General features: G+C 45.4%; 1 protein-coding gene across 9 annotated transcripts in view; it reads left to right on the top strand.

Moving 5' to 3' along the window:
- Positions 1-27,585, top strand: part of LOC119173563 (sphingomyelin phosphodiesterase) — a 1,093,949-nt gene that overhangs the window by 103,611 nt on the left and 962,753 nt on the right. For 2 of the 9 annotated variants that reach the window (XM_075896391.1, XM_075896393.1), the window contains exon 2: positions 6,327-6,606. The exons of the other annotated variants lie outside the window; for them this stretch is intronic. The gene's annotated coding sequence lies outside the window, so the exon portion shown is untranslated. The remainder of the gene's footprint in view (positions 1-6,326; positions 6,607-27,585) is intronic. 9 annotated transcript variants of the gene reach the window in all.

Raw genomic sequence — 27,585 nt, 5'->3', positions numbered from 1 at the left:
CTCGCGATCTGATATGTTCGTGTGACCAAGAAAATATAAAATGTACTGGTTATGAGATGATATTTACTGAGACTTGGTCTAACGAACTATTATGGTTTCCTCACGAGTACGCTAATCATGAATCAAACTTTCAAGTAGAACCCACCTAAGCCATGTTCACACCAAAAGCTAAATGAGCTAGAATGCACCGATACTAACTAGCGGCAGAAAGACAGGCGATGAGTCTTTTGCTCGCACAGATGAGTGCCCACTTGCCTGCGTCGCTATCAAAAATAAAAAGCAACGACAACAAAACGTAGACATCACGACGTACACAATGCAGCGATTCATGTAAAACATGGCTACTTTGTGCCCCATATTGTTTCAAACAGTACGCATCGTTATTATCATTCAAACTATACGAGAAACACATCTGCGATACATTTTTAGTGGTTGATTTCAAGTTTTATTCACACGTATCTGCCATGAGTGGGAGAAGACATCGACTGATGTGTTCCAGGTAAATGGTACTTTTGACTAATCTAAAGTCTGAGAATCGTCTCTGTGCCATTAGTGTGTGTTGAGCTTTATATTGCTTTTAATGAAGTGGGAAAAACAATCCTACGCGCTCTTAACGGAAGCCAGTTTTCTCTCGTGATCAAAACAGAACTTTTTGACTAGCATTTAAAACTAGTTCAGGCTTGCAGACTGCATCCTGGCTTAACAAGCTGTGCCAAAGTTGCAAGCGCTTCATCGGAATAGATTAATCCGCATAAAATATCTGAACACAAGCACCCGTGGCCATCAACAAACGCTAAAACCACGCGAGAACAAGCTAAACCGGATGTTTGCGGGGGTGGTTTTCTGGTGAGCGCGCAATGTTGCCAAAGACTGGCAGGCTCTGGCGAAACCATCTTTGAGAGATGACATATTGTAATACATGTTCTGTACATATGTAGCGAAAGAAGGACGAGACTTCAGACGACGTCCTACAGGTGGCTGAAGCCATGCCGATTTCGCCTCTTTATTCCTTGGGTAAAGCGAAACACCGGCAGCTGCAAGCGTCCGACACGGCGAGCGAGTAAAACCCGTTCTGTTTCTCACGCAGCTCGAGCTAGTATAGCTAGACACGGCGCAATTTTCCGGAAATTATGATGATGATGGCACTACTGTGCCATTATGTAAGAGACTTCTGAGCCTTATTCCTGCGGCGCGGCTCGGATTGAGCAAAACACGTCTCTGAAGGAAGGAGGCTTCAATAAAACTTAAGAAGAAAAAATTGCCCGCAGCTTCCCTCGGGGGAACACTGAGGAGGATGCGGACCATATAATTGGTTAACGGGGTGTTAAAGTGCGACTTACTTGGGTCGATGGCTAAATTGGTTAACGTGGTTGTGAAATGGGGTGTTAAATTGCGACTTACTTGGGTCGATGGCTAAATTGGTTAACGTGGTTGTAGGAGGGGGTGTTAAATGAGTGAACACGTACACACGTATGCGAAAGGGCGGCGCTGGTCGAAGGGACGTCGATCATTGTGTTTGTGGATTCGTTGGAATTCATTTAACCGCGACCTTGGACGTCGACGCGCCGTACAAACCAACCGACGAGCGGCAACTGAGCGAGCGAGCGCCGACCTTGAGTATATATACAGCACGACGGCGCATGCACTGTCAGCTGTTGAATGTTCTCGAAGCGCGACGCCACATGCGCGTCCACTGGAGAATCAGGAGAATTGTAGATGTCGAACGCGGTGTGTAGAGGAGGAAGGGTGCACAGATGGTGGAGGAGTGAAGCGCGCGCGGTGTGTAGAGGAGGAAGGGATGCACAGATGGTGGAAGAGTGGGCGACGGCGCGACGGCGCATGCGCGCGCGTCAGCTGTCGAATATTCGAGAAGCGGTGCGGATGGCGCAGACGGCGCACTACAAGGCGCGAGTATAAGATGCTCCGCATCTCAAAAAAAACTGGCAGAATATCCACGGAGTGAATGATGGAGAGTGGGGCGAAGCATCCATCGGTCGATCGGTTCTTGCTTCCGTCCGTCCATGCGTTCGCGCGTCCGCCTGTATGACCATCCGTGCGTCCATCCGTCCGTCCATGCGTGCGCCTGTTCGTGCGTCCGCACGTCCATCTGTGCGTCCAGCCCTGCGTTCGTCCTTGACACCACCCCTGCGTCCACCCATGCGTCCATCCGCCCCTGCGTCTGCCCATGCGTCCATCCGTCCGTGCAGCCATCCGCGCGTCCGTCCTTGCATTTGTCTGTGTGTTCGTTCATCCATCTATTACCAGCATCTCGCATTTTAGTAGCAGCATCTCACATCTTTTCATCAAATATACGGATGGATGGATGGATGGATGTGGCTGTACCCTTTAGATCGGGCGGCGGCTAACGCCACCTAGCCGTAATACTTAGTGAACTAACCATTACATTTATCTTTTTTTCCCTTTAAATAATGAAGTTGAGGATTCGTACTTCGCAGTGAAGGGTTTAGTTTTCACTCCTGCCTTGACTTTAGCCACCAATCAGATAACCTCCTTCTAGTTAAGTATACCCGCTTAAAGTCTATTTTGCCCTCGCTGTCCCTAAATCCCAGTGCTTTGAAAAGCTCTGCGCCATCATCCTGAACTATAGGGTTACAGAACATTATCAAGTGTTCGGCAGTTTCTTGTTCCTCTCCACACGCACTGCATACTGTGTCTACCCCTTCGTATTTGGCCCGATATGTTTTGTTGCGCAGTACTCCCGTCCTGGCCTCAAACAGTAGAGAACTACCCCGAGTATTATCATAGATCCTTTCCTTGGCAATCTCCTGCTTAAAAGTTCGATAGATCTCTAGTGCGGACTTCTTAATCATGCCCATTCTCCGCATGTCAGTCTCAGTTTCCTTCACTTTCTTCTTAACCAATAGTTCTTTTTGGTTTGGCCACCTGCTGTTTTCTAAGTATTTACCAGTCAACTTCCTGGTTCGCTTCCTCCATTTTGTATCGACATTCTTCATGTACAAGTAGCTGAAAACCTTCCTAGCCCAACGCTCTTCCCCCATTTCTCTCAATCGCTTCTCAAATTTTATCTTGCTCCTAGCTTCCCAGCCCTCAAACGATGTCCATTCCATATCACCTTGTACTCCCTGATTTGGTGTATTTCCGTGAGCTCCTAAAGCAAGCCTACCTATTCCACGTTGCTTAATTTCTAATCTTGCTTGAACTTCTGATCTCATGCACAAGATCGCACTGCCGAACGTCAGCCCAGAAACCATGACCCCTTTCCATATTCCTCTCACAACATCATACCTATTGAAATTCCTCAGTGCCCTATTTTTCATGACTGCTGCATTGCTGTTACATTTAGTCGTCACGTATATTTCGTGTTCCCTCAGATACTCGGTCCCATTGCTAATCCATACGCCCAGATATTTGTATTTATCTGTTATCTCTAGCGTGACCTCCTGTATTCTAAGCTCACTACCTTCGTTGTCATTGAAAATCATGACTGCTGATTTTTCCTTACTGAATCTAAAATCTAACCTATCTCCCTCATTACCGCAGATGTCCATCAATCTCTGCAAATCTTCCTTGTTGTTGGCCATTAGCACTATATCATCTGCGTACATTAATGCTGGTAGCGCCTGATCAATAAGTTTTCCTTGTTTGACTAAAGAGAGGTTGAAGCCCAGTCCACTTCCTTCTAATTTTGCCTCTAATCCTTGTAGGTACATCATGAATAATAAGGGTGACAGGGGGCACCCCTGCCTAAGCCCCCATTTTACCTCTGAAGGCTTGGATACCTGTTTTTTCCACTTTATATCTACCTTGTTACCTTTATAGATACCCTTTAAAAGATTAGTGATTACATGTTCCACGCCTAGTGTGTCCAGTATTCCCCACAATTCCTCTTGAACCACGCTATCGTATGCTCCCTTGATATCCAAAAATGCTAGCCACAGGGGCCTGTGTTCCTTTTCTGCTATTTCGATGCACTGCGTCAGTGAGAACAGATTGTCTTCCAACCTCCTGTGTTTCCGAAACCCATTCTGCAGTTCCCCCAGCACTCCTCATCCTCTATCCATGACTGCAGTCTTTCCTTTATAATCTGCATCGCCAGCCTGTAGACCACTGATGTCACTGTTATAGGACGGTAGTTGTTTATGTCAGCTTTGTCCCCTTTCCTTTATAGATCATGCTCATCCTGTTAAGTTTACATCTATCGGGAACTTCACCATCAATTATTATTGTGCTCACTGCCTCTCTCAAAGCCTGCTTAGACTTCGGACCTAATGTCTTCATCAGCCTAATTGGAATGCCATCTGGGCCTGTTGATGTACTACTAGGAACCCTTTTCTCAGCCATTTGCCACTCTTGTTGTGAAAATGGAGCCATTGAATCACTTGATTCGTCCTTGTCTATTGAGGTGCCTAATGTACTTCTTTGTTGAAATTTTTCTGTCACCCTTGTTCTTATATATTCAATAGCTTCGTCCCCTTCTAGCCTAGCACCTTGGGCTGTAGTTATAAAACTCTGCTCTAGGCTCGTCTCATTTCTTAGGGAGTTTAGATGAATCCAAAATTTCGCAGCTGCCTTTCTATCTTTTTTATGTACTTCTGCCAGCCACTGAGCTCTCTTCCTTCTAATCTTTTCATTGATCAGAAGGAATGCATCCCTTCTACAGCTTAGAAAGGTTGCCCATTTTCTTTCGACATCATCTGTCGGTTCACCCCGCTGCTTAGCATGTATGTGTTCCCTAGAGGCTTCCTGACGTTTTGCTATGGCTCTCTTAACTTCCTCATCCCACCAACTTTTGGGTTTGTGTCTTCTTTTCCGGGGTGACTTGCCACGCGTCTTAGCAAGCTCTTGCTCAAAGAGTCTAATTAGATTCGCGTATGTCCACACTGTCTTAATATCCTCCGTGATTACTTTCTCAATTTGTTTAGTGGCTATCTCAATTTGCCTTTCTGGATAAAAATTTTCCTGTAGTTGCTCATCTTGTCTCCTTCCCTCTTTCACTGTTCTTCGAAAACTTAGCTTGATACGTTTGTGATCGCAACCCAGACTTCTGGAGCCACCTTCATCTATGTGCATTCCCCTGAGCTTATCATACATCCTATGTGACATCAGTGCATAATCTATCGTCGACTGAAGCCTTCCTACCTCCCATGTTATTTGCCCTTCACACTTCTCGGTACTGTTGCAAATGATCAAATCCAGCCTTTCCCACATATCCATGATCATTTTGCCTGTCGGGTCGGTATACCCATCTATATCTTCTATGTGCGCATTCATGTCTCCTAGTATAATTATCTCGCACTCTCTTCTTAACTCCTGAATATCCTTTGATGTACACTCTACCATTGCCTGGTTTTCCTCTCTGGCCTTTGTTCCTGTCCACAAGTACACGAAACCAAGGAGTGTCATTTGACCTGCCACTTTCCCTTTTTGCCATAAAAGTTCCTTGCACTCCTGCTTGACCCTTTGCCAGTCTGTACTTTTATGAATGAATGCCCCAATACCACCCCCCTTTCTGCTGCCTTCTGTTGTATCACAATATTCCCACGCGTAGTCCGGATTGTTCGGAGGTTGTTTCATGTCCCTGAGATGTATTTCTACAAAACCGTATACCATCGGCCTCTCTTCCTTTAGCTGTTCTTCTATCTCTTCCCACTTCAGCCTGTTCCTACCACCCTGCATGTTAATATACCCTATGTCTGAATTGGCTCGGCGCTCGTGGCTACGTCTATTTATGCCCCGGACTCTACCTATCTTAGATATTGGTGCCACTTTGGAATCGTATCTGTCCATACAACCTGTCGAAGAGTCTCCCTGGTTGTTTTCCCCGTTACTAGCTATCCTGCACCCCGAAGGGCTCGCTTGCCCCCCCAAAAAGCTACTGCGCGTCCTGCAAGGCGCCAATATCTGCATGTGGAAGCACCGCCATTCAGCGGACATTTCAAGGACTAAATGAGAGGTCGCACATGCACACTTTCTTACGGCTTGCGCTTCGTGTCAACTTCCTATTTTTAACCTCCTTGAGTTCATGGTATATACTAGTTCACTATATTCATGGCACTGCGGCCCAACGTTCGCTAGACCTTTCTAAAATCAAGGAGGTTACGCCTAGCGAGTATAACGTAACAACCCTTCCATATCATATAAAGCTCAATGTACATGGCAATGGCAGCTAATGGGAAAAGAGAGACAGGAGAAGTCGGCTTTTATTGCTTACCGCTTGCGCTTCGTATCTACTTCCCACCTTTAACCCCCCCCCCCCCCAGGGTTTATGGTATAAACTAGTTCACTGTATTGGCAGCCGCGGCAGCATCGAGGCAACACCTAAATCAGAACCTGCTTTTTCGCAGATATCAATCGGCTCTCCTGATACCGCTTTCACCGAGCTTCTGCTGCTGACGAAGGGGCGGCGCGGGCGACAAGCCCACGGGGGCCTGACACAGTTGCCTTCAAGCACCCTCTAAATCACTGGTGGCCAAGCAGAACAACTTACAGTGGAGCCAGCCGCAGCCGTCATACATCGCCTCGGTGGACAGACAACTTATAAGGCAGTCACACAGGGCACTGCGTCACATTGGCAGCTGCGGCAGCATCGAGGCAACACTTAAATTAGCACCTGCTTTTTCGCAGGTTTGTATCGCTGACTTTTTATTTTGCTTTTTTGCTTCCTTCTTGATGCTGCTGCAGCCAAAAAAGTGATGATGGCGTCAAATATGCCATGTTTCAACCGTCAGGTACGGCTCACGGAGTCGGACACTTTTGTTGTGTGTAGTGACTGTACTTCTATATTTCACAGCGGTAAATGTTCGGAAATTTCTGTGACAACGCTCAAAACAAAGAAGGAGGCGTATCGCCAAGCTTGGCGCTGTACGTCTTGTTGGACACAAAAAACTCGACTGCAATCAGCAAGTGAAAGTAATGAATCAGACCCGCAAGATATTCGCATAATGTTAAAAAAACGTAAGTTCTAAGCTTGACCAATGGTTGGCACCTAAGGAAATAGTAGAGGGCATAGAGGATTCCTTGCAATTTTGGTCGGAGAAGTAGGTTGAACTGCGGAAAACTACCGAGAAACATGAACAGGAAATTAAAAAACTCAGACGCCGCACTGGAATACTTGAGAAAAGCGAAAGCGATGTTAATCAGCTCCAAGCTGAAATCTACGCCCTCGAATGGAAAAGCCACCGCCTTAACCTTGAATTTCATGGCATTAAGCAGACAGAAAAAGAAAACTTGATTGACAAGGTAAACAAACTCGCCCCACAACTTGAGCTTCCACAGCTATCGGCAAACGACGTGGTCGTGGTTCACCACCTACCGTCTAAGAAAGATAAAATCCCCGGCATTATCTGTCACTTTACCAAGCAGGCTGATAGGAATTGGTGGGGGTTGAACTGAAAGAAATTACGTGACAGGAATTATGCGATCTTTATGAAGGATAATTTGACCAAACGAACACGTGAACTTCTGTTTGAAGCAAAAAACTGGGCCTAAAGGGCAATGTACAAGTATGTGTGGCGGAACAATGGCCGGGTACTTGTTCGCAAAGCGGACGGTGAACAGGTGGTGGTGATTTCCACTGCAGATAATATGGATAAACTAGGCTAAGAGCCCCGTGATTTTCTAACTCAATGGCAGACACCAACGTTGAGACATGTTTTGCCCCAAGTGCGTGAGCAATACATCGGGAAACCGTTCCTTAAATCATTTAAATGCTTTCACCTAAATATTTGTTCTGTAATAAATAAGAAGCCCGATCTTTGTTCCTTGAGCAACTCAGTTTTTTATTTGATGCAATATTGTTAACAGAAACTGGTTGTACGAATGATCTTGATGTTTTGCGCCTTCTATTCTACAATAGATTATATTTAAATCGTTCCTATTCGCGCGTTGGCGGTATATGCATCTTGATTAAGGAAGGAAAACATTTACTTGTGAATTACTATCTGAACTTTCTGTCACTACACATGAATGTGAAATGCTGGCAATTAAAGTGCAAAACATGGTATTAACTGTCTGCTAGCGTCCTCTCAGTGGTGCTAAAGCTCTATTTTTTAGTTGTCTTGAATCAATTGCAGAGTTCGTTAACAAAAATTATTTTGATGTTGTGTTTAGTGGTTACATATTATTATTAATATGGTGAAGAATGACTCTCTCAAGGAAAAGCTTGATTTTTACTCTTGGTAAATGGCCTAGTTAGTGTAAATAATTTAAGCACTAGAATAACTCAACATTCGTCATCTTTAATCAATATCGTTTTCACAAATATAAATTAGTCAAATGTGAAAGCAGGTGTTTTCGCGTATGATATAAGTGATCACCTACTCATTTTTTGTTGCAGCATACATATACGTAGTAAGAGGCCGAAACTAAAACATTTTGTCCAGAGAATTACAGAAGAAACTTTATCACGATTTCGTAGTCAAATGAAACATACTTTTTCGGAGGAAGTGTTGAGGTTTTGTGACGCAAATAAGGCGTACAAAATCTTCCGTCGTATTCTAAAACCTATATATGAAACTAGTTTTCCGGCCATTTGCTTGAAGCAAAGGTAGAAAATTCGAAAGCCCTGGATAAGCTCCGAGCTTCTTTCTAGAATCGAGGAGAAGAAATAAATTATACCACAGATTCATTCAAACTAAAGACAGTGAGCTGTTTCACCAATTCAATTTATGTCGTAATCGCTTGGATAAGGATATAAAGAAAGCTAAACGTAACTACTTTGTGAACTATTTCACCACCGCTGTTGAATGCTCTGAGCTTATGTGAGAAAAGCTAAACACTGTCTTAAAAGTAAACACCACTAAAGAATACGAAATTAGAGGTAAATGGTGAGGAGCTCTCCGGTAAACTGCTTGCAAACGCTTTTAATAAGCATTTTGTTAGCGTTGCAAACAATCCCGTTGGGCAATACAATGTAAATAGCCTTCTTACATTACAAACACAACTTTTTTTGAACGCTGTAAATGAGCCTGAAGTAATTTATATAACTCATCACCTGAATACCAGTAAAGCAAATGACGTAGATGGCTTCCAGATTAAGCCCACAAAGCATGTAATTGATCTACTAGCACCTCCTCTATCTTACATTATCAACCTGTGTCTGAACCAGGCTGTCTTTCTCTGCCGATTGCAAGCTGCTCGCGTGACGGTGTTATTTATAAAGGGTAAAAAAAAAACGACATGGGTAACTATCGCCCAATATCTATTCTTCCAGTATTTTCAAAAGTACTTCAAAAATAATTTTTAATCGGTTTACTGAATACGAAGAAAAACATAACTTTACAACCCCGTTCCCATTTGGTTTCCGCAAAACTCTTAGCACTGAACTGGCGTTATTGGCTCAAAAAGACCTAATATTAACAGCACTTAATGAAAGTAAATTAGTCCTAGAAATTTCTGTTGACTCCACTAAAGCATTCTTTCTTATAAATCACACCCTTCTATAGGAGAAACTGTTACGCTATGGCTACCGCGGCAAGGCAGCAGAACTTATAAAATTGTATCTACAACATCGTATTCAGCAAGTCGACATAAAACAGGATCACTCTAGTCCCCTTGGCGTGTCTTCAGGTGTGCCACAAGGCAGTATCTTAGGCCCATTCCTTTTTATACTCTATAATAATAATATTATTGCCATAAACCTTCAGGCAAAATTTATAATTTACGCTGATGATACTAGCATCTTTTTATAGGAAATTGGGCTGATGAATTATTAGATGAAGCTAACTTAACCTTACAAAAGTTAGACGAATGGGCATCCCAAAACAGTTTCAAATTAAATACAAATGAAACAAAAGGTACGTTATTTTGCAGTAAAAATAAAAAAAATATAGTTATTAAAACTTTAACAGTAAACTCCTCACGTATCGCCCTCGTATCCAGTTTTAAAACATTAGGTGTCGTCTTTCAGGAAACATTATGCTGGGATGCACATGTCGATTGCCTAGTAACAAAGCTCTCTCAAGTGACTGGTATTGTTTACCACAATCGTAATATACTGTCACAGAACATTGTGATGCTAATTTTCAACAGTTTGTTTTTATTCAGACTGAGCTATTGTCATTCAGTTTCGGGCACCACTACACAAGGAAATCTACACAGAATACACGTCTTACAAAAAAAGTTCTTACAATTGAAAATGTCCCAAGACATTCCCACACGTTTGAGTATTTCTTAAAATATAGGATACTTTCAGCCACAACACTATATGATTACTGTTTGTGTAAGACGTATAAACAAGACTTAAAAACCAGATCTGATTTTCTCAAGCGCCTTTCCAGGTTACCAGAAAACACGCCTGTATATGCAACACTTAAAAGGGAGTACTGGAAATTACCGAAAGTGCGAACAATAATGGAAAACAAACACTCGGAAACAACTTACCAAGATTACTAAACATATTAATTTGCGTAGAGCTACAATTAGAGAACATGTCTTTTAAAGCCATACACAGTTATTTTGAACTCAAGACAAATAATTCTTAAAGGCATTCTTCTGATGCCTCTCATTTCTAAATCTCGCGTGCACGAATAATTAAGGTCACGTAGGAAGAACGTTATTGTAATGCGGCATTTTTTCTTCTTTTTATCTTCTTTTTCCTTTTCTTTTTCTTTGTCTCTGCAAATGATTGCAATTTTGTAAACTTAGACATTAGCGTTTTTTGTATATATGTCTTGTAATATATAATGGTGATTTATGTTGGTTTCTTGTTGTTGCATCACTGCTGTTAGCGCCAATGAGGGGGCCCGCGGCCTCGTCAAGCTGTCCAAACGACAGCTTTTTTCACCCGCCCCGTCGTATCATTCATTGTATTGATGCGAAAAAAAGTCATTGTCATTGTATTCAAGGCACTGCAGCTCAACGCTCGCTAAACCTTTCTAAAACCAAGGAGGTTACGCCCAGAGAGTATAACGCAGCAACACTTTGTTGTCAGGTTGTGCTCAGTGTACATGCCAATGGCTGCTAATGGGGAATGATAGACAGGAGAATTTGGTTTTTAGTTAACATTTACGCTGCGGATCTTTTATTGTTCAAGAACGCACATGAGAAATCGCCCACTGGCACCACCTTGCTTGTCAAAACGTAAGACTGGTTACGTACTAGGACTACGACTACTACGAGGGACAAACGGGTGCCGCTTTAAGAAGCTTCGCCGCTAAAAGAAAAGGGTGAACAGGCACTGCCACGAGGCCAAGCGTCAGTTCGTGCGAAGGCTCAATATTGATGATGGCTGCTCTTGTGCTGCGAGGGATAAATAAAGGGATGTCACAACAGTCTCCCGCGCCGAGAGATGACGCTAGGTGGCTTCCAAAGGATACAGTAGCTGCACGGGACGCTTAACAACAGTGCCACCAGGCAAGCGTAGAAAGCAAGTCCTCATAATGCCATCCCGTCCACCGATCAGTTCTTCTATGTGAACCAAGCACCGCAGTTGTCTTGGATGCTGTTTTTCTCCGAGTAGAACTGCGTTGCCTTTCTTCAATATGTGATTTCTTTCTGATTGGTTGAATCTGTAGTGTCTGAGCTCATTGAGGTGCTCATTTACCCACCGAGACAAGAAACTTTGCAAATCCTCTTTTCTCTTGCTCCAAAGCTTCTTTAGTTGATCGTTGCTCGACTCGGTGTTAATATTGAGGTCATAAGGTGGTAGCGTTGTCAGTTTTCTTCAAACAAGAAAATATGCTGGAGATATCTGAAACGGGTATGGCTCACCCACGTCATTGTTAACATATGGTAAAGGCCAAGAATGTATTAATGCTTCCACGTCCGTTAGTAAAACAACCAACTCTGTCTGATTGACCAGACATCAACCAAGCATCTCCTTTAAGCAGGTTTTCACAGAACGCGCGGGTCTGTCGTAAAATCTACCCCACCGAGAAGCACTCGGTCAAATTAATTTCCACTTAATCTTCGAAGAGAAAATTTAAGTACATCGGGATGCCAAATTGTTCGCCAGAGCTTCTGTAGATCTTTGGACATTCTGACGAAGTTTCGGACATCGTTGCTGTAAATTGTGTGACAGAGGCCTCAACCTGATACGAATCTCTGAAGTACACAAAGGAATTTCGCCGTCATCAAGTCTTCAACAAGTTCCAAGCGAACAGCTGTTGTTACAGCACAAGTAAAAAAATGCCAGCATATCCACGGAGTGAATGATGGAGAGTGAGGCAAAGCATTCGTCCGTCCATTTGCTATTGCTTCCGTCCGTCCATGCGTTCGTCTGTGTGACCGTCCATGCATCCATTTGCCCGTCCGTGCTTGCGTCTGTTCATGCGTCCGTCCCTGCGCTCGTCTACGCATCCGCCCCTGCGTCTGTTCATGCGTCCATGCATGCATCTGTCTGTGTGTCCGTTCATCCATCTATTGAGCACTTCAAGTACCACCATCTCGCATCTTTTCATCATATATTCCTCTTACAGAAGCAGCGCCACGTTAAACCCCACGTATCAATCAATCAATAAAAGCAGCGCCATCCACCGAACATTCTAAGGACTAAACGAAAGGTGGCACACGCACACTTTCTTACGGCTTGCGCTTCGGGTCTACTTCCCACCTTCAACCACCCCGAGTTCATGGTATATACTAGTTCTCTGTATTCATGACACTGCGGCCCAACGCTCGCTAAACATTTCTAAAACCAAGGAGGTTACGCCCAGCGAGTATAATGTAGCAACCTTTTCCTGTATGATAGTGCTCAATGTACATGCCAATGGCTGCTAATAGGAAATGACAGGACGGGAAAATTCGACTTTTACTTTCTTACGGCTTGCGCTTCGTATCTACTTCCCACCTTTAACCACATCGAGTTCATGGTTTATACTAGTTCATTATTTTCATGGCACTGCGGCTGATCGCTCGCTAAACCTCTCTAAAACTAAGGAGGTTACATCCAGCGAGTATAATCTAGCAACCCTTTCTTGTCAGATAGTGCTCAATGTACATGCCAATTGATGCTAATGGGGAATAAGAGACAGGAGTGTTCGGCTTTTAGTTAACGCGCACGCGGCGAGTTTTTTTTGTATTGTTCAACAACGCACAGGAGAAATCTCCCACCAGCACCTTCTTGAAGGTCAAATTATAACACTTGTTACACACTACGACTACGACTATGAGGGATGAACGGGTGCCACTATAAGGAGATTCGCGATCAGCGTTCGTGTTTTATTGTCTGTGTGCGGCTCTCGCTGACTCGCGTCCAGTGTTTCGGCGGCGTCTCTTCCGCGTCTCACCCGGATTCATGTTTCCCGGGGCTTCGGCCGAGAAGTCGCCGACTCCTGGGGCCCATGGGAGGATGGCGTCGAGGCCAGTATGAAAACCACCAAAATAACATTGTTTCACGTTTACCTTTCCTGAAGGCACGGTCTCCGTTGATGAGATCATCGAGTGTCTCGAAGAGACAACCGGTTGTGAAGGGGTGTTGTTTCTGCAACACCTCGGTGCTTTGAAATTTTTGGTGGCAACGAAGACAGCGGAACAAGCCACTCAGCTCAAGGTGAATGAAGGTTTTGTTCTTAAGAAGAAAAAAGTTCAAGCGGAAGTTGTCGGCCAACCAAGTGTGTTCGTGAGTGCGTACAGGTTGCCGCCGTACATACCCGATGACGCAGTCGTCTCTGTTTTGCAGCCTTTCGACAAAGTACGTAGTATAACATATGTTACTCTGCAACGACGTTAGCCTACATTTACCGGTACACGAGTGGTGAAGATGGAAGTGGCAAAGCCGGCACCGAACTTCATTTCGATCTATGGACACCGCGTTATGTTGGAGTACTGCGGCATGCGTCGCGTCTGTGCGCGTTGCCACAACGAAGGCCACATGGCCGAGGCCTGTGCAACACCTTTTTGTCATAGGTGCAGCGCGTACGGACACGCTGTGGAAGAGTGCACTGAAGCCTGCAGAAGGTGTGGAGGTGATCACCCAACCAAGGAATGTTTCTAGCGCAGATCATTCGCAGACGCAGCTCAGAAGACGCCGTCACCGAGTGTCCAAGACTTCCAAACAATTGAAGAATCCTCTTGAAGCTCCTCAAGTGTGGCCACGCAATCTAGAACCTATGAAGTACAGCGTCCTCAAAAGAAAAAGACTCGAATGAAGACACCAGACCTCCGGGAAGAAGAAAGCCTGTCCGATGATTTCGTAGACGCACAGTCGGAAGACGCTACTCGCGTCAAGCCGGCCAGTACGCCAGACGGGGCAACTTCAGATGAACAGCCCGCTCAGACGCAACATGAACACCCAAATGGGAGTTCCACGGAAACACCCAGTGATTTTTCTTTACTAGTAGGCAGCATCAAAACTCGACATAACTGCAGCGCACCAATGGCGTCCGAGAAGCGCCAAACGCAGGACAACCAGGTACCCATTACAAGAGGCATCGCAAAGAGCACTGCTTTGATTTCTGCTGCCTCGACAGCGACAGACGTCAGTTACAGCACACCAAACACTAACCTTGGAATGTCGACAGCCTTGAAGAACATGAACGCTACGCCTTTGACATCGATGAAGCAGCTAAGAAGCCGACCATCAACGCGGAGCAAACCGGTGGACACCGAGGTTTCTACCAAACCCGCACGATCTGCAGACGCATCGAAACTTCGAGTTCACAACGCCGATTCAAACCAGGCAGTGGGAGCAGCGGCAGCGACTCCGCTAAACAGGGAACATTTAAGAAACCCCGCGTGGCATCACCACCACGGCAAACGTCACCAACTGTGAGCGACGACGATATGTACTTTTAGCAGTTGGCTCTCCTCTTTCTTACCTTTTCTTTCCTTTTAAGCAATTTCCCCGCCTTTATTTCAACAATGGCATCACTTTCTTTTATGTCGTTCAATGTTCGTGGTTTTCGAAATGCGGTGAAGCAGCAGGCAGTACTTGACCTCGCACGGACGCATCACGTAGACATGCTGTTTTTGCAGGAGACAAACTTTCGTACTAAGCTTGACGTTGCAGAGTTTCAGAAACAGGTTTCATGTAGAAGCCTTTTTCTCACTCACAGATGCGCGTGCACGTGGCACAGGAGTTCTGTCTTGTTGACACTGAAGGCCGCATCATAACAGTAGATGTTGTACTTAACTACAAACGAGTCAGATTTGTCAACGTATATGCGTCCGTATACGAGATAAGAAACAAACGGGTTCTATAAAGGCGTCAGAAATGTTTTGATCAAGCCGATATCATATGTGCTTGTCGGAGATTTCAACTGCGTGCTCAACACTACACGAGACGTCAGGGGTCCCGGCCAAGGCGCCAACAATTATTACGCCAGAGACCTACAGCAATTAGTTGAAGATCTCAAGCTGTCAGATGGGTGGTTAACTCTAGGTGGAGTCGGGTTCGGCGCAACCCGTGCTTGTGGCATTCAGCAAAGCCGAATTGATAGAGTTTATGTGCCCGAAGACTTTTTAGCGAACCTACAAGCATGTGAGGTGGTCCAGCTTGCGTCAAGCCAGCTGAAACTCAGCGATCATGCTCTGTTACTCTTCACGTTTAACGTGAGCACGACGACGGGAATCCACAAACCTTGGAGGATGGACCCAACTATTTTTCATGATGACGAAAGCATTTTCGTACTTCAAACTGAGCTGGTGGCCTCACTGGCAGAAGTGGGTTGCACAACTCCGACTACAAGGAACCACTTAAAATATCGTTGGCGCCTCATAGCTCAACAAGCAGGAAAAGCGCGCCACGCTCGCCTCAAGGCCAAGATTAATGAGATTCTTCGGCACATTTAAATTATTGAAAGAGGTGGGGCAACTACGTTCGCTATGCTCGAATACCCTGAAGCACAAAAAATTAAGTATCAAAAATATACTAAAGGAGGGGTCCCAGGCTACAGGGCTCGCAAGAGAAATGCACTTATCGACAGTTAAAATTGAAAACTTGACATATGAGCAAAGAAACCGAGGTCGTCGATGCCAGCCCCACTACATTGATGAGGCACTGAAAGAGGATGGTAGCATTGTTATTGACCCGGACGAAGTTCAAAAAGTTTTCCGAGACTACTTTGCAAAACTAATTGCTGCAGACTATGAAGCACAGGACGACGAGTTTACTGCTGAACTCTCAGCCTTTTGCGAAGGTTTACCATCGCTAGGCTTGGAAGACTGTTAAGTATTATATGCAGAAACTGATAAAGAAGAAGTGTGGTACGCCCTAAAATCAATGAATACGTCCAAGTCACCAGGCCCAGGTGGAATATCAACGGGATTTTATCTGCGTTTCATTGATATCTCGGGAGATGCAATCACCGATCTCGTGAATATTTTGTTGCGTGATGGCCATAAATCGCAGTCCTTCAGCGAAGGAAGGGTGATTCTGTTACTTAAAGAGGGTATGAAGCCGTCAGATCCTAAATCGTGGAGGCCCATTACCCTTCTAAACACAGACTATAATTTAGTAGCCACGCTGCAATCACGGCGTCTGTGGCCTTTCTTGGAAGAGATTGTGTCCCCCTTGCTGTCATGTGCAGTGCCAGGACGTTCCGTCTTCGTACCTCTTACAATCATCAGATACCTCTAGCCCCGCCATGGTGGTCTAGTGGCTAAGGTACGCGGCTGCTCACCCGTAGGTCGCTGGTTCGAATCCCGGCTTCGGCGGCTGCATTTCCGATGAAGGCGGAAATGTTGTAGGCCCGTGTGCTCAGATTTGGGTGCACGTTAAAGAACCCCAGGTGGTCGAAATTTCCGGAGCCCTTCACTACGGCGTCTCTCATAGTCATATGGTGGTTTTGGGACGTTAAACCCCACATATCAATCAATTAATCATCAGAGACCTCTTTGCATGTGCCAAAGAAAAAACAATCTCAGTAGTATATATTTCTCTTGATCAGGCTAAAGCATTTGATAGAGTTGAACATGAGTATTTTTTCGCTTTTTTGCGCTTAATTGGCCTCTCAGAGCAGTATGTGCGACTCGTAGAAATACTTTATCAGGACCTCTCAAGCTGTCTTTATTTGAACAATGAAGTGACCAGAAGCTTTTCTATTCAAAAAGGGGTGAGGCAAGGCTGTCTGCTGTCTCCCGTATCATTCATTTTGTCTCTAGAGCCTTTGATTAGAAAGGTTGCAAACTGCGAGCGCATAGTGGGTTTCCCGACGCCAGGCAAAGAAACCTTCAAAATTGTCGCATACGCCGATGATATTTCGGTATTTTTGGTAACTTGTCTAGCTATAGTACGTTCCTTGACATTTTCGCTGGGTATTCCTATCTTGCTGGTGCTTTTTCAAACACCACCAAATGTAAGGCATTGCGCTTTGGAGGCGGGAGAGAACTATTGCCAGGAGACTTAAGAATACGTTCAAGCTGGTAATGTGTTAGGCATTTACTTTGAAGAAGGACATGTATTAAAAAAGAGCTGGGACGACGCGCTTAGGAGATCTACTGTTGTCATAGCAGCAGTCACTCATTTTAACCTGTCACTAACGGCAAAAGCAACACTCATCAAGACACAGGCATGTGCTTTTGCGTTTTACATAGCACACATCGCCCTGCTACCTCGCCGTGTTACAGGATGCTTGCCGCTATGGCGGGGACCTTCCTTTGGGAGGAAAACCAGCAAAGGTACTGAGGAAATTTTTTTAGCTTCCCACAAACTGTGGAGCCTTGAGCCTCCCAGATATACCAACGTTCACGAGAGCGCTGGCTGCAAAAACAACACAGAAGCTGTTTGAGGACAGCAACTACCCCGGGTACAGGCTCACGATGTATTGGAGCAGTACACTAAAAGGTACTTTTACGGCCAATCTGTATATGGGACCACGAGCAGAAATTCCGCTTAAGTTTTACAGAGCTGCCAGTGGCTTAAAAAGAACCGTGGAATCAATAGGTTAATGCAGTCTGGAAGATGTTTCATCGCAAGAAATAAGCGAAATGGTGACAAGTAGCACACTGAGCAAAGAGAAAGCAACAGCATCCTGCACGAAAAAATGGAAACGATAGCGTTGCAATCACGTACCTAATCAGGTGCGCAAATTTGATTGGTTGAGAAGATGGCGGGCATCGCCTACGCGTGACCGGTTAGCGCATTGGGGAGTCGTTCCAAATGACCGCTGCCCAAACTGTGGCAAAATGGAGACGACTCAACATGCTCTGTTTCAGTGCTCGGTGGCGAGGGGCGTCTGGCACATGGCACAACGCCTATTTGGCTTTCGCACGGCGCGCATGTGAACAGAACGTGGGCTGTTTGCAAGACTGGTCTTTACAGTAACCTTGTACGTACTGTGGCGGCGACGCTGTTTAGCGGAAGTACGCCACAAGCCGCATAGAGGCACCTATCCCGCACTAAAGAAAATTCGGCTCATTGTGTGGAATTACCGAGATCAGCAGCTGGAAACGCATGGCGAAGAGGCCTTCCTTCGACAATGGCATACACGTTTCTTCAAAGTAAGAGAGGGACAGCTGAGGTTTCCAGTTATCCCGTACTAGCCATGCGCCCACTCTAGTACGCATGCATAAGTGTTATCCTGTTATGTGTGATTAACTTGATTCTTTTTAATTTTCTTTTCACTTGTAACAATTGGATACTCAGTGATCAATTAGATTTTGGTGCTCATTTGTAAGATGTATACACTGTCTTTACTTGTTTTTGATGTTTCGCTTGTGTACGTACAAGTTCAGTGTACAATAAACTTCCCTTTTTCGCCCGTAAAAGAGCGATGTAAGAGAGCTGCTCATGGTGCCCATTGATGTAAAGTGGATCCGCAAAATCTACTTCACTTGAAAGAAACAGAGGGGTTTGATTACAGCAATTCTGAGGCATACAAGATGATACTTGCTCAACTGGTTTAGACTGGAGGCGTAGGCAGATGACACACCATCGTATTGTTTTTTTTCACCAGCTTTTGTGATTGTGGAACCCAGTAACATTCCCTGATTTGAGTCAGTGTGTCTTTTACTCCTTCGTGGAAGACTTTCGTGAGATTGGTTTATGATTAAATTACGGAGGTGTAGCCTTTCGGTAGGATGAATAGATGGCAAGAACCGTACGGTTCGTCTAATCTCTGCGCTTTTTCTTGTGCTCAAAGCCACCTGTTGTTGTTGAGGATTAATACTAATTGTCCAGCTGGACTTTGGAAAGAAATCGGATTCTCGTTCGCGACACAGTTGCCTTCGTTACCAAATTGAGCTTTCTGTTCAACGCGAACCAAGTAGCACTCCACCTGTTGACAATCTTCAGCAGACATCTCCTCAAACCTATCACTTTCCTTCTTCGAATTTTTAACATAACGAAAAACCCGTGCCTTTACCCTCCCAAGTTCTGTGAGGCTGCTGAATTGTTCGTTACCGATAAGCGTTGGCACCGATGTTCTCGTGTTAACAGCGTGGCTATTGATTTAGTGCCCCATCTCTGCTGTCTCGACTTTTTCGCTTTCGAGGTCAAGTTTTCCTCCGAATTCAGGCCGGATTGTACGAGACATGGCAAGCCATCAATATGTAAAGCACCGCAAAACAGTGATTGACTCAGTTTGTGAACAGTCAAGCCTCGAGTGAGAGAATCTTTGGGGTTTTTTTTCAGGAACAAATCACCATCGAGAATAATCTGTCAAATTTCCAATATACTGCGTCCTGTTCCGTACAAATGCCTTCCAAAAAAGAGGTTCGCAGTAAATACAGCAAATTGTAATCTGGGAATTGGACTGAAATGTTGCTTCACCAATATCCAAGTCGCAATTCTTGATGATGTAGACATATAAGCAGGCTGTAAGAAAAGCTCACATCGATTCCAGCCTCACCAAGGTGACCATCTTTAACGGCGCAACTCTTGTTTATGCCAATATTACTATAGTGTGGATGGTACCACTTGTGTTGTCGGTACGAAGGTAGGCTACAGTACCGTATGCTGACCTACTTGCGTCGAAGAAGATGTGCAGTTCTGGCTTTTGCTAAGTGCCTCCGCTGCCCGCTGCGAGGAACCTTGGAATTATGAGCTCATGCAGCTCCGCTACCCTCTTGCTCCATTTTTTCCGAACAGCTGACAGCTGCATAGGCATGCAATCATCTCAGCCGAGGTTTTCCCCCAGAGATCTTGTAGGAAGATCTTCGCCCTTACTAAAATGGTGGCAGAAACCACAAAGGATTGTAGATTCTTGCAACAGCCTGAAGTTCAAAGCGTTCTGGAATTCGATGCTCCTCCAAAAAGTATATATTATCCTGGGGCCTAAACAAAAAGGTATCCGTCTCCATGTTCACATAGAGTCCCAGAACATTAAGAGGTCCAAAAGGTGAGCAAAGTGATTTTTTGAGAGAAGTGATTCCTTGTTCAAAGACGACAGATACAACGGGGTCGTTGTTTGTCCATTTACGAGTGTTCATGGAGGCAAATGTGAAGGTTTCAGTTATCTCTCTTTGCATTTGAATAGCTTGTTCAATGGTCTCAGCGCGATTAAGAAGATTAGCAATATGAGGTGCGTAGTAAGGCAGCGCACGTACTGGCAGTCACAACGAAGCCACAGGCGTATGGTCTGCTGGTGTAGGCACAGAAACGGTGGGTGCGACAGAGTGCGGCAACTTTGGCGTACGTGGGCGTCTGGCGCACGCAGGGACCGTTGGAACACGTCAGACGCGATGCGGACGCGATCTCTTGTTTATTCAGGTCTCGCAAACTATCTGTTGCAAAAGGGAGAGTAACTTCCGCAGCGCTAAAAGAGCGGCGCCCATGAAGCTTTTCACGAACGATGTCGCGAATAAGCACACGCAAATCGAGGGGTGGAGGCAAACGAATGTCGGTGGCATCGTAGTAGAGGCGAAGAGTCTGAAGCTCGTCAAGTCGCTGACAGATAGTTATCACGTCCTGTGTGGTAGCAGAATTTTGCGTGCCTCGAAAACTGTTCACAAGACCCCTTCTAGCTACCACCCGCTGACTAACGGATTGACGGAACGGTTTCATCGGACCCTATCGGACATGATCACCATTTACATTCACTCCAACCGCACGAACTGGGATCCCCTTCTACCCTTCGTGACAGTCACCTATAATACGGCTGCTTAATGCACTACCGGCTTTTCTCCATTTTTTCTCGTCCTTGGTCGCTCGCCGAGTTTCTCTCTGTATATCTCTTTCCTTTCGGCCCCTGAACCCTAGACAGCACCTTTCTCTTAAAAATTTTCATCTTGTCTCGCACACTGCCGTCACCTGGCTTGCATTAAGACCAGCCTCTCTCAAGACACTTGAAAATCTTGCTGCGACTCATCTCGCCGTGTTGTTAGTTTTTCTCCTGGAGACGAAGTTTTTCTATGGACTTCACTGTGCATCCCTGGTTTATCCGACAAATTCATCAGTTGCTTCATTGGGCCGTACATTGTGGTTGAACAGACATCTGTAAATTACCGCGTTTCTCCTCTTAGCACTTGTCCTGATTATCGTTGCCTAGGGACAGAGATAGTACACGTATCTCGCTTAAAGCCTTATGGGCGACGCATTTCATAACAATGTCAAGTGACCAGGCGGCCGCTTTCACTGCGTGGGGGAATTAGTGTGAGTGCGACAAGCGAATGACTCTTCATTATCTTTAGATATCATCACCACCTGTACATCTTAATTATCTGAAAATATCATCACCAGCGTTATTTAGCTCGAGCGTAGCTGAATAAACTGGTTCCTCACAATATGGAGTTTGGCAATAGCCGGGTTGTCGAAGGAAAGCGATTTTTTTATCTCGTACCTGAATGGGTGCTTAAAGGTAGCAGTCAATAGGAAAGGACTTGAAGTAGCTCCAAAGGGCACTTCAGTCATTTTACAAACTTCTAATTCAGGCAGTGGGCTGTCTACTGGAGGGGAAGTCGTGAACCACAAAAAGCGAAGTGCATCGGGTTTTTGCCGGCCAATTTTGAGGAACACCTTCTCAACATCAGCATTCATCTTTATCTTGTATCGTTGGAAACAAAGCACTAGCCTCACTATGTCAGGATCTCGATTTTAGCTGGCTTCTAGATTGTCGTTTAAGGACTTCATCCCGGATTCGTGAGACGAAGCGTTGAACACAATGCATACCTTCTTAATGAATTGGTACTCACGTTTGACGGCTTAGTGTGACATTTCATATCGGGGTCCAAATGGTTGGTCTTCTTTTGTAGGTACTTTTTCAGCACATCCTTCTTCGAGGTACATTTTAATAGCTGCATCAAATCGTTTTAGGAGCTCACTGTTCTTGTTAATCTTATTTATCAAACTGTGTAGACGTTTGAGTGCAACTGCGTAATGTTCACCCTGATAAACCCTTTCCTTCAACTATAGCGCCGCTTCATACCGATTGTTTTTTTATTGATGTTGTTCTCAAAATTTGCCATCACTGATTCGGTAACCATCGTTCCTTCAATTTTGGCCTGGATAGCGGTGCTTTTCAATTCCAGAAACGAGTAAAAGTTTCGAGATATCTTACTCGGTCACCGTGGATCGTAGGAGTGCAATACTGGCACACTGTATAACATTGGCTGTAATAGACAATGGTCCTTGTATAATCCATCCCAGTATCGCCTTGACAGCTTTCAACTTTTCGAACACAGGCTTCATGGTGCCAATAATATTATCCCAATAATAGTCTGATTCAATAAGGACCACAATCTGTTTATCTTCTACTATATGTAAAGACAGAGCTCGAGTATCCAAGTTCATCTTGTTCATTTCTCCTATAACGTTTTCTTCTGGTACCGGAATGCATTCAGCGCATATCGTGTTCACCACCAGCGCCTCTATTGAAATCGGAAACTTCTGGTTGATTGATATGTGGGGTTTAACGTCCCAAAACCGCCATATGATTATGAAAGACGCCGTAGTGGAGGGCTCCGGAAATTTAGACCACCTGGGGTTCTTTAACGCGCACCCAAATCTGAGCACACGGGCCTACAACATTTCCGCCTCCATCGGAAATGCAGCCACCGATGCCGGGATTTGAACCCGCGACCTGCGGGTTAGCAAACGAGTGCCTTAGCCACTAGACCACCATGGCGGGGCTAAAAAAAACTTCTGGTTCGCAGGCTGAATCGATACGCGTACCTTCCTCACGCTTTTCCGTGTGTTATCGCCCCCAAATACACTGACGGTCGACGTTTCTTCTTCTATCTGTTCGCAGCCAAGCTTTCTATAAGCTTTGGTTGTAATAAAGCTCCGCTGACTTCCACCATAAAAAAGGGCTCGGTAGCGACCTGATGATTTGGTGCCCAATACGTGGCTGTAAGGCTCAGCAGGATTAGGAATTACCTTGCCTGCTTAGACACTAAATTTACTGATGCAGATATCACCTTCTTGTAGTTTTTGATGTCATCGGATGCGCAAACTGATGTTGCGCGTCTTCTCGCGCACTTGCAACATTTTAACCGGCTTCTACAATTTTTCGCCATGTGGACCTGTTTTAGGCAACGAAAGCATTGTCTTGCTTTGATGAGCATCTCCTTCTTCTTTAAAAAGTCGATATCCTTTGTATAACTGACTTCGGCAGAATGCTTTTCAGACAGGCAGAACAGGCATTGTTGTGGACATTTTGTTGAGATTTGTAGAGCAGCTGTCGTGCAAAGGCTAGGTGGATGACTAGGTTTTAATCCTCCTTTATCTGGCGCGTGACCACTTTTCGTTACGTCTTGTTCAGGAATAGCTTCCCGACAATTGAGTTGAAGGTGGAAGAATTCCAGAAGCATTCGAAGATCGTTATATTCTGCAACCATTGCACGGTTTGAATTGCCTTGTGTATTCTAGATGATGCAGATGATGGGGATGCCTGGTGCATCTCGTGGAAACGCAGCACTATGTCCGTTGGTAGAACTTTTAGCAGGATTTGCTGAAGCATAATAGGTTGTCCACTTCATGCCAAGCGCCTTGAGGCTTCGAATATGAACCTGTACCTTGCCGTAAAGTTGCCTCAGCTGACGAGCGTCTGCTGGTGACTACACCGGCTTCAGACCCAGAAACCTTGCAAATGGTCCTGCGCAATGATCTGCTCATCTCCGAAACGCTTCTTCAAAAGTTCAATAGCGTCTTTATAGCACACTTCGGTAGCTTGTTCTTCCGATACGGCTGACGTGACAGGCTCAGTAACCAAACTGTTCCAGTAGTTGAATTTGTCAGCTGTGCTTAACTCGCTGTTGTTGAGGACTGCTGATGTAAACTGCTTCCGAAATCTCGGCCATAGTCTGCGGTTACCAAAAAATTTTGCGAGTTCTAGTTGGCTAAGCTTGCTCTTGCCAGGTGATAACGGGTGGACATTCGTAGGGCGTGGGGATGAAGGCACTAGACATTCATTCAGCTTCGCTCGTAAATTCGCAGTGAGAGTAACAACCTTGTCACGGTACTCTCCAGTGTGTAACGTCTTGCTGTCCAACAGGTCGTCTGGCGTCTCTTCAAAAATTGCCTCATCTACTTTCTCTATGTGACCATAAATTGAGCTTATTTGGTCGAAGACTACACTTACTGCTGCTGCCGTGACGGATGGATTTTCTGAATAGTGGTCTTCCACCTAGCACAACATGACATCTAGTTGGAACCACAGGCTGTGGCGTCGTCTAAGATATTGTCATGTTACACCGTAACTGCAACCTGTAGATAATAGCACACAAGGACGTCAACTCCTTTGATCAACGGCAACAATATCGTTTTCTCTGAAGTGCATCTTCATCCTCTTATTAGCAGCGGCACATACAAGCCTGCTAGCATCTTTGGAAGTAATACTTGCAGAACTTGTTCTAAGGGCATTATCCCCCTTCCCAAAGAACATCGTCCCGATGTCACAACACAATTACTAGATGAAAATAAAACACATACAATAAGCAGTACACAAGGGGGTGCTCACAAGCACTGTAACTCTACTCAAGGGAGTTGGATGAATAGTGAGCGTTGGTAAAACGGTTTCATTCTCAAAACATGAACGCCATGTAGTTGTTGTAAACGGCGGGATTGACGAGCCATGTCCAAGAACCTCATAGCTCACTTCGCTGAGACGACCGAAAACTCTATAGGGACCAAAATAGCGGCGTAACAACTTTTCCGACCAGCCCCGTTGTCAAATGGGAGTCCACAACCACACTCGTTGTCCGGATGAATGAAAAACATGCGACGACGAGTGTTGTATCACAGCGAGTCGATGCGTTGTGGTTTTTTGATTCGTTAGACTGCAAGCTTACGAGCTGCTTCTGCCAGTCTTATAATTTCGTTCGTCTTGACACTAATCTGGTGCCTGTCTGGTAGAAGCATGGCATCCCGCATTGTAGTGACCTCCCAGCCCTAAAGCTACCGGAACGGTGTGAATCCAGTTGCTTCTTACACAGCGGTGTTGTAAGCGAAATTGACGTAAGGGAGAATGCCATCCCAGTTTTTGTGGTCTTGGTTAACGTACATGAACTGCATGTCGGTGATCGTCTTGTTTAGTCGTTCTGTAAGGCCGCTGCTTTGTGGGTGGTATGCAGTAGTTATTTGATATACTGTGCCGCTAAGCTGCATGACGTCTTGTATGATCCGGGCGATGAAAGCTGTACCACAATCAGATGATCCCTGCTGACAACTGCTGTATGAAAACTGCTGGTGCTCCATGTCGGAGGACGATGTTCTTCATAAAAAAGTGGGCGATCTGAATCGCGATGCCACGTTGTAATGCCTTCGTTTCGCAGTAGCGCGTCATGTGATCAGTAGTGACTACAATCCAGTGGTTGCCGTCACGAGACTTTGGAAAATGTCCAAACAGATCCATGCCAATTTGTTGGAATGGTTGTGTCGGAAGAGAAACGGGGTTCAAATAGCCGGCTGGGCGCTGATTTGGTGCTTTACGGCACTGGCACTCGTGACACGTTTTCACGTAATCCTTCACGTCTCGATTGAGCTTCGGCCAGTAACATGTTGGCGAATCCGGCCCAAGGTACGTGGGAATCCTAAGTGATCGGAGGAAGGCTCATCGTGACAGGCGGACAAGACATCGGCTCGTAACCCTGTGGAGACGACAAGCAGGTACTCAGTCGCATAAGGGTCAAAGATTGTTTTATAAAAGATATTTGTGCGAACGCAGAACGATGATTGCGAGCGGGCGAATGCTGGTGGTGGACGCGGCGTATGGTTTTCAAGATATTTGATAAATTGTCGAAGCTCGGAATCGTTCTTCTGCTGTTCAGCCAAGTCAGATACACTAATTGCGCAGAGAAAACGGTTGTCGAGATCGTGATCACCTGAAGCTGTCGTAAGAGGAGCTCGGGAAAAGCAGTCCGCGTCAGTATGCTTCCGGCCAGACTTGTACACGACTGTCAAATCGAACTCCTAAAGGCGTAGGCTTCACCTGGCCAGACGTCCGAAAAGGTCTTTAAGTTTCACAAACCAGCAAAGCACATGATGATCGGCAACAACTCTGAGCGCGCGACCATATAGATACGGTATGAATTTAGCTATCACCAAGACAACAGCTAGGCACTCCTTTTCAGCGGTTGCGTAATTCGCCTCCGCAGATGATAAAATCCGGCTCGCATAAGCAATAGGGCGTTCGACGCCGCCTTACCATTGCACGAGGAGTGCACCAAGGCCAATATTACTCGCGCCTTTGTGTAGTTTAGTTTCGGCATCTTCGGCGTAATGTCCGAGTAAGAGCTCAGCCTGTAGACGCTACTGGAGCTCAGAGAAAGCGCGTCTTTGCTCAGGGCCCAACACGAAGGGAACATCTTTTGTCAGGCGAGTTAGGGAGTCGGCAATGTTGGCTAAATTTTGTACAAACATCTGTAGTATGCACAGAGGCCTAAACATTTGTTGGCAGGTGGTGGAAAATATTCGACAGCCAATGTTTTGTCTCAGTCCTGCCGAATACCATCGCGGCCAACAAGGCGGCCGAGGAACGTTAATTTGTTGTAACCAAAATGACATTTTTCTGGTTTCTGTAGTAGGCCTCCATGCGAATTGCAGCAAACACAGATCTAATTCACTGCAAGTGCTGCTGAAACGTTTGGGAGAAGACAACGACGTCGTCTAAGTAAACAAGGCATGCGTCCCACTTGAGACCGGAGAGCACTGTATCCATCATCCTCTGGAATGTCGCAGGAGCAGATCACAAACCGAAGGGCAGGACCTTAACTTCGTACAGATCATCAGGCGTTATGAATGCTGTTTTCTCTCGGCCGTTTTTATCTACTTCGATCTGCCAGTAGCCGTGGCGTAAATTCATAGAGAAGTATCAGGTGCGTCGGAGGCGTTTTAGTGAGTCGTCGATGCGCGGAAGACGATAAACCTCTTTCTTTTTCACTTTGTTGAGTTTGCGGTAATCATCGCGAAATCGGAGAGTGCCGTCCTCCTTTGATACTACGATAGGGCACGACCACGGACTGTTCGAGGGTTGGATCACGCCATCTTCGATTATCTGCTTCACTTGCGAACGCATTGCCTCTTGTTCGTTTCGTGATACTCGGTAGACGTGCTGACGTGTAGGTCGTTCAGCATGGTCTGTGACAATGCGGTGCTTTACGGCTTTTGCTTTATTTTGGATGCAGCCGCGAAACAGTCGGTAAACATGGTAAGGATACAGCGGATTCGCTTTTTCTGTGCACATGAAAGCTTCGAATTGACATCGACTGTATCAGCTACCATGGTGTCACTTTCAACGGCTGTAGAAATTATGGCTATCGTAGTACACGCTTCATTCTCAATGGATTCGA

Source organism: Rhipicephalus microplus, chromosome 5 (genome assembly GCF_043290135.1).
Source record: "Rhipicephalus microplus isolate Deutch F79 chromosome 5, USDA_Rmic, whole genome shotgun sequence".
Taxonomy (NCBI): domain Eukaryota; kingdom Metazoa; phylum Arthropoda; class Arachnida; order Ixodida; family Ixodidae; genus Rhipicephalus; species Rhipicephalus microplus.
This window is presented reverse-complemented; position numbering and strand designations above follow the sequence as displayed.